This window comes from Humulus lupulus, chromosome 5 (genome assembly GCF_963169125.1).
Source record: "Humulus lupulus chromosome 5, drHumLupu1.1, whole genome shotgun sequence".
Lineage (NCBI taxonomy): Eukaryota > Viridiplantae > Streptophyta > Magnoliopsida > Rosales > Cannabaceae > Humulus > Humulus lupulus.
Genome location: NC_084797.1, coordinates 48,799,195 through 48,809,780, shown reverse-complemented (window position 1 = coordinate 48,809,780; position 10,586 = coordinate 48,799,195). Strand labels below are relative to the sequence as shown.

General features: G+C 33.9%; 1 non-coding gene across 1 annotated transcript; it reads left to right on the top strand.

Annotated features, from left to right (window-relative positions):
- Nucleotides 1-8,081: 8,081 nt before the first annotated feature.
- Nucleotides 8,082-8,188, top strand: LOC133781265 (small nucleolar RNA R71). The gene has a single exon (XR_009870049.1). It is a non-coding gene; the product is annotated as a small nucleolar RNA R71 (small nucleolar RNA).
- Nucleotides 8,189-10,586: the final 2,398 nt, after the last annotated feature.

The following is a 10,586-nucleotide window of genomic DNA, read 5'->3' as shown; positions in this document are numbered from 1 at the left end:
AGTGAGTCACTGTATAACTCGACCTGAATATTTGGGATGGGAATCTACGTCATACGAGCTAAAATATCTTATGCTAGCTGAGAAGGGTATGGAACCGTGTACGAGTTGACTCACGCATGCCCCTAACTCACGCACTCTATCCTTAGGAAGCACCGCAAAAATCACGTGTCAAGAATTCAGATTTGGGAAGTAGTTTTAATGCAAAAAACCACTTAATTAGTGTAGCCTACAAGCTACCTAATTTTAAAATTCTAACCTAGAATTACCCTAAAAACCTACCAAATTTTTTCTTGAGAAGAACAAAAAACCCTGAAATAAGGCCAAAAAATTGCCTACTATAACTTCCAGTATAGTCTAATCTTGCTACCCTTATAGGCTACTCTTAGCATACATATATTCAAGACGGGATTTTTAAAAAAAAAAAAAGAAGTGCATGAAGAATGTAAAAACACACAGGCTTCTCACAATGTCAAAATAAGAAAATCGAAATAACAACAAAGGTTTCAAGCAATTACAGTTGTTGAAGAAGGTCTTGAATGAACAAGAAAAAGAAATAATTGATCTATTGAATCAAGTAAATTGATATTCGAAAATTTCATAGAAAAAGTGGTAAATAAGTTTTTTTTTTATTTTTATTTTTGCAAGAGAAATAAGGGGGAAAATGAGATGGAAAAGAAAGGGGTATGTATAAATTAAGCCCAGGAAAAATTCAGGACCATTCGATCAAGAAAATTTTAGATCAAATGGCCAAAATTATGTAACGACCCATATTTTTAAGACACGATAATGCGGAAATATAAATGTTTTCATTTAACCAAATGTCTCAAAAACCCGTATAAAAAAACTTTTTAAAAGTCGTATGGCCATACTTAACATTTAATACAAACATATTTTATAAAGATCAGAGTGGGCCTAGTTTATTAAAATAACAGAACATTTCCAAAAAAATAAAATGACTTCCCAAAAGGTCGGTCCACATGTACATTCGCAAGGTAGACTCCAGAACTCACTACACTGCCTTGGCCATGTTCTTACCTACAAAGGAGACAACTAGTTAAGTGAAAACGCTTAGTAAGTTCAACTTTAAAAACAATAGCATGCATAGAAGACATGTGGTCACTGACCAAGTTACTGTCTACATATAACAATAGCTCACAAAAATTAGGGTTCTGGATCCATCCGGACCCTACGCAATCAATTTCAAGACCCCAAAAGCATCCTAACAAACTTATGGTCATGCCTGATAACCAATGACAAATTATTTCATATAAACAGATAAATTCCTACACTCAGAAAATCATAGAACCCAGTAGACATATTATATCGCAACTATTTCTTATCAACAAATAAATCCTTGTAGATATAATATATCACAATATAATTTAAGATCAACGTTCGACAACTTCCAACAATTCGTGCATAACACGCCCTCCAGCATAAATGCTGATCTGTAAGAGAGAACTGAGTCTCAACACTAAGATCTAGCCAATAAATATCCCCTTCAAGGGTAACTATCGTGTTACCTAGGACATCACTAATTATCCATGAGTAAATCCCTCACAAGGGTAACCATCAAGTTACCTAGGGCATCACTACTTATCCAAGAGTGTAATCGAAGTTACACAGTTTTACAGAGGCTTCTATATTAATCAGTGGTGTTGGTGAGCAGTACCCCCTAGGGTGTTCAGCCTCACTCAAACTTGGCAACCCCTAGTATCTCTAGGCACTCACACTGAATGGCCAATATTTATGGCTACTATCTGGGAATAACTTATCAGAGCACCCACTAGACTGACGTCTCTAAGCAAACTTTCTACGACAATGTATATATGTGCATGTGTCTCTAAACTAACATACAATACAATAGTTGTTTCATATTGCACCCACACAATAGAAGTTGACTTACTTGGAGTCCTTAGCTCTCAGCAGGATTTCACCCTCCAATATATAGTCCAGTTATGCTTAGCCAGTACTTTAATAGTCCATACAATATACTCGGATTAATTATGGCACTTGATAATTCATTATTATTATTTTTGGCAGTTTGGTCATTTTAAAACAATCATTTGTAAGGATTAAAGAGCCTTATTTTGTTTTAAACCCATTCAAGAAATTCATACTCAAAATTTGAGTCTAAACCCTAAGTCTCAGGGAGACCTATCCTATGGTCTCGACACCTAGGCTCGGGTATCACGATAGTATTTTTCCACAATCCGCTAAAAATCTTATTATTTAAAAGTTCCACTATTAACCCGTACTTTCAACAGTCGGTAAAATATATAAAAGATTTTAGCCGGTATCATATCTCGAAAATACTAATTAAATTCCTTAATTATTTTTCAAGAAAATAAATTAATTTTCCTTTTATTTTTCTTAAGGTTTTAATCTCTAAAAACTGTTTTAAGAAAATTGCCTAATTTAAAAACCGTTAAAAAATTCTCATCTTGACTAGTTAATTTTTCCGAAGTCAATTAATCAAGTTTACTTACTAGAAAAATAATTCACTTAATTATTTTATCAAAATATAGGTTTTTAAACCCTCTTTTAATTTACTAACTTATTAATAAATTAATTCTTTTATTTTTAGAAAGAAAAAAATTCTTTAATAAAAATAATGCTCACTAAACTCAAAGTGGTATTTTAGGTCAAAATATGTTTTCAAGACTTATCATGTTTTTATCTTGCAATAAGCAAAATTTTACTTTTTACCTTGATTTCCAAAATCTCTTTTTTTTACACTAAGTGTGAAAACCCTATTTTCCCCATTTTTAGCTACATACTTTGTTAGGTCAAAACATAAAATTTACTTACCCAATTGTTACCAAAATTTCCCAATTCCATTTTTGGTATGACATTTAGGTCTTTGAAAAATCTTAGGTAAAAAGGAGCATTTTTTATTGGTGAAATTATTTTCCAACAATGAGGTAAAAATGACCTTATTTTCAAGTCCTTATTTTTTCTAAACTTTGGCACTTAATAACTTTCAAACCGTTCAGTATTTTGTTTCCATATTTTACAGTAGAATACTATGTTATGCCAAGAATATGTCCACCAAATTTTAGAAAAAACTGGGTTAATTTTCCCTATACAGTGGCTGTCCACACTTGGTCCCGAAATTAAGAATACGAAAAAACTGTTTTTTACCTAAACTTTGAAATAGCATAACTCATTCATTTTTAAACATTTTTGAGTGTTTCAAAAGCTCAATTTTATGTACTCAATCTCAAAAACATCACAGTATAATTAAATTTTACAAAATCAATATACAGTCGATGCTTTACCCCTTGGAAGTCACTGCTGAAAACTTGTATTTTGTTTTAGGGTTCTCACCAAAACCCTTAGGGATTTTGGTCCCTATTTTCAAAAATCAACACACAAGCATCATAAAAATTATTGAGAAACTAACATAGCCTTATTACATCACCAATAAGAAACTTTAAGCATTAAATATATAAAATAATTCTTAAAAATAAAAACCATACAATAACAACTATAAAAAGTAAACTTTTTACCACTTGTTGTTCTTGCTCTAGGTTTTTGATGTTCCTACTAGCTTTGAGTCCTTCAAAACTCTTTCAATACCTTAACCAACTCTCCCAAACAACATAGATAGTTAGCTATTGAAAGAACTATGGTTAAAAACCTTACAAAGTCAAGTTTTTTTTAAACATTACCTTAGGGAAATCCTTCCTAGACAAAAGCCTAGGCTTCCAAGCCTTCTTAGTGTTCTTGAGGTTGAAGATGGAGAGAAAACTTGAGAGAGAGTTTTAAAAAATATGAGAGTGATTGTGAGAGAGAGGGGGTCGGATTTGGGGGGTTAGAAGGGTTTAGACTACTCTAAAATATCCTAAAAGTGTTTTACTATCCACTTGCCATTAACCTTAATATTTAAAATGGGATTTAAAACTTAATTAATTTTGTTCACACCATTTAAAACCTCACATGGCCGGCTACCTCTTTCTATTTATATATGTGATCATATATATATATATTTATATATAAAGGTTAATAAAAATTTCCTAAGAAAAAAAATCCAATTTGACTTCCTATAACTTATTTCACTCTTATTAAGTTTTTAAAACAAAAATTAACACATAATAATTAAATTAAATGTCTCTCACGTTTAATTTAATTAATCACAAAATATATTTTAACCTAAGGTCCACTCATGGAATAAAATTCCCCAATTCGGTAAAATAAAGCATTTAATACAAAATGCCCTAAAATTTCCATTTTCCCTTAGGTTTATTATTTTTGACCAAACTTTAATTTTTATGAATGTATTTTATGCCCAAAATATATTTTCCATAGTTTTTCATTTTATTTTCTGAGATTTTTACCCGATCAGGGTTTTTTTGTCGGTCCAAGACCGAAAGTCTTATCTTGACTTTTAAACACAAAATTCATAATTTTGCTAGCAATAACTCATGGAAATAAATTCCAAACAAATATAATATTATTTAAAATAATATTCTTAACTTGGGGAAAAAAACCCAACCCGAGTCGTTTCAAGGTACCCAAAACGCATGACGTTACAAATTAAACGGGGGAATGGAAGTAAAAAAGGTGAAAAGATAAGTTTCACACTACTTGGGAACCTGAATAGATGCATATGTGAGCGAGACAAATGTAAAAGTACTCAAGAGGGTAAGTGAGCACGTTTCCTAATGAAGAAGTGAAAGGCCTCTACTGTGCTTGTCAGAGACAAGGATGACGTCATGCACGAGCAGAGGCTTGAGGGCAAATGTTGTACCTAAAAAATACGAGTTGATGTGTCCTATTCGCGGTACAACTATACAACATTTAATGAAGCCTTCTTTAGTTTCAAGGTCATGGTACAAATTCCTTGATGCTTAGGTAGCTCTATGCATGGATCATCAAGAAATAAAAGAGATCGCTTAGCCAGACTTTGAGGTCACCTAGACATAGCTCGAGTAACCTTGTATGCTGGTCGACTTATCCTGAGATCCTTCAACTCACAAGGTACATCTCCAGCTCATGGCCGACATACTTTAGACATAATTATCTATAATGACCCACTACTCTAGACTTTTGGACCATTAATGAAACTATACATACAAACCTTAATAAGACTTACATTTGCGAAAATACCATAAATTTATTAGAAACTTGTAGAAAAAAAAGTTACTTTCGTAAAATAGGTAGGATATGGGTACCCATTTTCTTTAAAACAAAACATAACTTAAAGTGAAAAGGAGTTACATAGAAAGTGCGGAAAAATACATGTAAAACCATAAAAAAGTAAAACAAGACTACATCCTCGAAAGATCGAACTCTCGACTCCTTGAATCCATTCACCATCGATACACAATCTCCAAGCATCCACGAACCTTACCGCCACTAATAGCTATTTTCCTGCACATAAAACAAAAAGGAATGAGCCTAATGCCCAGCAAGGAAAATCTAACACATAGTCATAAACATAAAGTTTCATAATAAACATAAAGACATATCGTAACACTTATTACATACACTTATTATAATGGCCATTATTACTTGGGGTCCAATAGACTAAACAAGTCATATGCCCATGGGATTAGTGGGGTCCTACTAGCTAAGTAGGTCATATGCCCATAACCCATTTGGGGTCTTGTTAGTCATATGGGTCATATGTCCAAGCCTACAAACATACATAATCATAACATATTTCATGACATAACACATAAGATAACATAAGCATAAAACATATAAATTCTATCCTATTTTCCTTACCAAAGTTACCGGGCTAAGAGGATAGCGGTGGGACTTTTTGGAACACTCCTAAAACCATATATAACAGGGTGAGTCTAATGAAGAAAAAGAGATGAAATGAAAGGAATGGAAAGACTAAACCATTGAAAGTCACACTTACCAAAACTTATGTGCTCAAGAACTTAGATTCCCTAACCAAGATAAGAATGAGGTTAGAAGACTTGAGTAGAAGGCTATGAGAAAGAAAATAACATAAAACCAATGAACTAGAGTTTTGGGTTACCTTAAAGACTTGTAAGACCAATCTACACCACAAACCGAAATACTATAGAACCTTACTTCCCAAAGTGTTTGATAAGCTTATGGTGATCAAGCTTATGATTCCCCAACCCAGGTGTTTACACTCTCACACTCACTTAGCACTTGCAGCCTCTGAACTTAGAGCAAGAGATGAATAATGGCTGGGTACTAGGTCCTATTTATAGAGTTTAGGAATGAAAGGATCTTGATTTTACTTGAATAAAAATAATAGCTTTTTAGGTAAAAATAATTTGAATAATCGTTCAGCAGAGGCTGAAGACTCGTTCAAAAAGATGCTGGACTTATCAAGAGGTTGAATGGCTGAATGGAAAAGAATTCAAAAACTTTCAAAAACATACTGAAGGAGGCGATATATCGCCCCCTGTAGGCGATATATCGCCTGGGCCAGTATGCCCGAGGCGACCATGCATCGTTTCGTGTTTTCTGTATCTACGTGCTGCGATATATCGCCCCTATAGCTGCGATATATCGGCACACACTGAATATTTAAACACGAAATTACACATTTTTAGCTAAGTTTGAATGGAGTAAACAACCTTGACTAAGCCCTCAACGTATTCAAAGCTGCTGACTGACCCTATTGCATTCAAACTTTACTCCTTATTAAATTAAATCCTCAAAATACTTAATCCTTAATCACCCATTCATAACTTGTGCTTAAAATCCTATTGGTCCTCATCTAAACCTTATAGTATAACAAATATTATCCTTAATATCAGTCATATAATCAAACCTTAGGTTATACTTAATATTCTTAAACTATAGGTTAAACTTAGAAAATCTATAAGTACTACTATGAGTGTCCAAATAATTCCCGGTTTGAACCAAAAATCCACAGTTACAAAGATAACACTATACATACTATAATACTACTATCTAACTAGCTAAGTGAAGTTCTTGGACTCTACATTATCGATCCCTTAAGACTCGAGATTTATATGTGCATCTAAAATATTGTAATCTCGCCTAGTTATTGTATAATATCATGCAATCAATGTATTAAAAGTAATATTGGGAAATTACTCAATTTTGTAAGGTACCAAAACATTTCCATTAATACTTTATAAATAGAAAGGGAATGTACATGAAAAAGGATGCAAATTTTATATGCCGAATGTCTGGAGAAATTGTCATAAATAATTCTTTTGAGAAATACAACAATAAATTGACTTGTCGACTAGGTGGATTTTAACCACTAAACCACGTAAAATTGTGGGGATTCTTTTATCTACGGTTTAGTGAAAGCCTAATACTCTCATACGAATTTCATAATTCTAAGTTGACAAAAAACCGCGTCAACATGCATTATTTCATTTTTTGTTTTTATTTTCGGGCCTTTACACAAAAACCACCTACAAGGAAAGAAGTATAATCACATGCTCGTCAGGTATGCAGAGTGCCAAGGAGTCGACAAGGCTACGAAACCATGCAAAACTGCTATGACCATGGAGTTAGGGAACAAGTTGTGCGAGTCACTCCTAGTTTACTGAATGTGGATATAGATCATGGCAACTTAGTCTTAAGGGAACATTGCATGAGAGGTTTCGAATGAAACATCTCCTAGAGTTTGAGGGGAGCACTGACCCAATCGTAGTTGTGGAGTGGATGAGTAGGATGAGGTCGATACAAGACTTCATGCTGGTAGTATGTAATGACCAGGTGGCATGTGTTACCCATATGTTGAGAAAGGATGTTAGGATATTGTAGGAAGTGGTTGAGTAGACTAGGGATGTCACTAGGACGACATGAAATGAATATTATGAGGCGTTCAACAACAAATACTATAATGCCTCAATACGAGCAAAGGAAGCTGATAGTGGTGGAATATGCCCAAAAGTTTGACCAACTGACCAAGTTTGTTGTTGATCTAGTTCCTACACATATGGTAAGGAAGGACCGCTTTATGCATAGGCTAAATCCTATAATAGCCTATGATGTCGAGATAGTTTCCACTAGAGAAGCTACCACTTAGGCCTAAGTCTTGGAAAAGACACTTACTGCTAAGAGGATGGAAGACAAAATTTGAAAGGGGACACCTCCACTTCTCAATGACATGATGGGGACACCTGCTCAAAAAAATTTTTAACCCTTTCCAAGCATCATAAAGTTACTCACCCTCTGTCCGGTAAAAGTTATTAATCTCATCTGTCAACCTTGTAGCCTTAGATGAAGGGAAAATTTTTGCAAGAGTTGGCCGGTAAACAATTTAACCAACTCTTCGCTTTATCTTGTAGCGAGAACATAAATAGCCTTATTCCAATGGCATCATTATTTTTTTAATCATATTTCATAATTTATCTTCCTATAATGATAGTGAGTTTACTAAAGCAAAACCTATTATTTCTCAATATGTAAGATCTCAATTTATATGTGAACTTTCTATATCTTTGTGATCATTCTAACATACAAAAGACATTAAAATTAAAATTCAAAAGCTACAAAAATCACATAGGTATTCCCATCCAACATGTATTATGATTATTTAAGTAAATCATATTTAACTTTCACTTCTAAGATCTCGAATTAAAATAAAAAATCATGCAAATGATAGTTGATAAATCAGAAGCATTGAGCATAAATTAAATAATTCAATATAGAGACGTAGGAGAAATCATAAAATCACCATAATTAATAAAAGAGAATCAATTCACTACATTAAAAACTATAGAAGGATGTTTAGTTCATGTTCACAATAAAAACAGTCATTGAATCAATAGAAAAATGCATAAAGAAAGAAGAAGAAAGAAAAACTCTAAAAGAGTCTAATTATGTGACTTAAAAACTGCTTCCAATACGTTTCTCTCTGGGACTTATAGCCTCCTCCGACCCTTTGGATGTAAAAATTATCATTCCCTTTTGAATTTGAAGTGAGAACATGTTAAGAATATCTAGATTCGTCAAAAACACGTGAGTGGGAACATGTCACAGAACATCTTGGCGACATGTCGCACGATTTCCCAAATTTAAACATTCTGGGAAGAATTGTCGACATGTCACCTAACAAGGCGCGACATGTCTCCTGGAGCACGAAATTGTGATCTTTATTTTCCTTCAAGTGGCGACATATCGCCTAAGCTCTATAATATTATGCTTCTTACTTTTTAGCGACATGTCTCCTACTATGTTGCGACAAATCATTTTCCCTCTGACTTTAATATTCCAATTTCTCTCAAAAATTAACAATTAATCACACACCTGCACATCTAAAAGAAACACATCAAATCCACATAAAAACTTGAGGAAAACAAAAGTAAAATAGCTAAGAATGAGTACATAAATTACCCACTCATCACTAATTAAGCTTAATATGATGGACTTTGATGTGATACTTAGAATGGATAGTTTGATAGGTACGACACAATGATTGACTGCAAGAGAAATGTGGTAACGTTCGCGCCAGAAGAAGAGGACTCATTTATGTTAATGGGGATAACTACCAGACAGAGAAACTTGATCATTATAGCGCTGAAGGAGAGAGAGATGCTACATAATGGGTTTATTGGGTTTCAGGCAAACGTAGTTGATCTTACTAAGATGGTGGTGCAATGAATGGAAGAAACAAGAATAGTACGATATTTCTTACATGTTTTTCTCGATATTTACTGGGTTTTCCACCGCATCGAGAGATCGAGTTCATTATTGAGTTAGCACCTGAGACTGCACTGATTTTGAACGCACCATATCAGATGGAACCAATTGAATTGGAGTCGTAGACTCAACTACAAGAGCTACTATACATAGGGTTAATTAGGTCGAGTCATTCTCCCTAGGGAGAGCCTGTACTTATTGTGAAGAAGAAGGATGGGTCAATGAGGACGTGTATAGACTACCGAGAGCTCAATAATGTGACGGGGATAGATGATTTTTTCGATCAACGTCCATTCTCCATGAAAATCTTATGCATTCAAAAAGTTGGGATAATACCTCTAATATTCGTGCTCGGCCAACCCATAGCCTTTTTATACTCTCCCAACACTCTAAAAACCTTCTCTTTTTGATTAGTATAAAGAGAAGAAAAGATAATTACCAGTAAAGTAGACTTATCTTTCAAAAAGGCATACCTCAAGTGCAATGTAAGTTGTTTCACTTCTAGTTCAGAAGGTTCTTCAATTGAAGGTTTTGTTGACTCAAAATCGTCATCACTCTTGTTTTGATGATATAAAATATTTGATTATGATCTCACCAACCACACTTTATTTTGTAGCAAAATCATTTATCTTGTTGAAAATAAGTTTATTCAAATGATCAAGAAAAGTAGCATTTTCGTAACCCAAAAGTAACAAATTTGTAACCAGAAAACCCATATCCTTTTACCAAAGCAAAAATCTTTATGGCCCAAAAACTGCAAAGACCAGATGATTGGCCTATGCATGTCTGTCGACCAGCGTGCCTCTAGGCTGGTACACTTGCTCTTCTAAGTGATTTTTCAATGGTCATATGGGACTATATTGGCCAGTTGACTGGCTGCTCACCCTGGTGAAGTCAGAAAGCTCTAAAATGCCCCAAACAACTATACATCGACTTTGGATTTGGATATAGATAGACTTACTCCT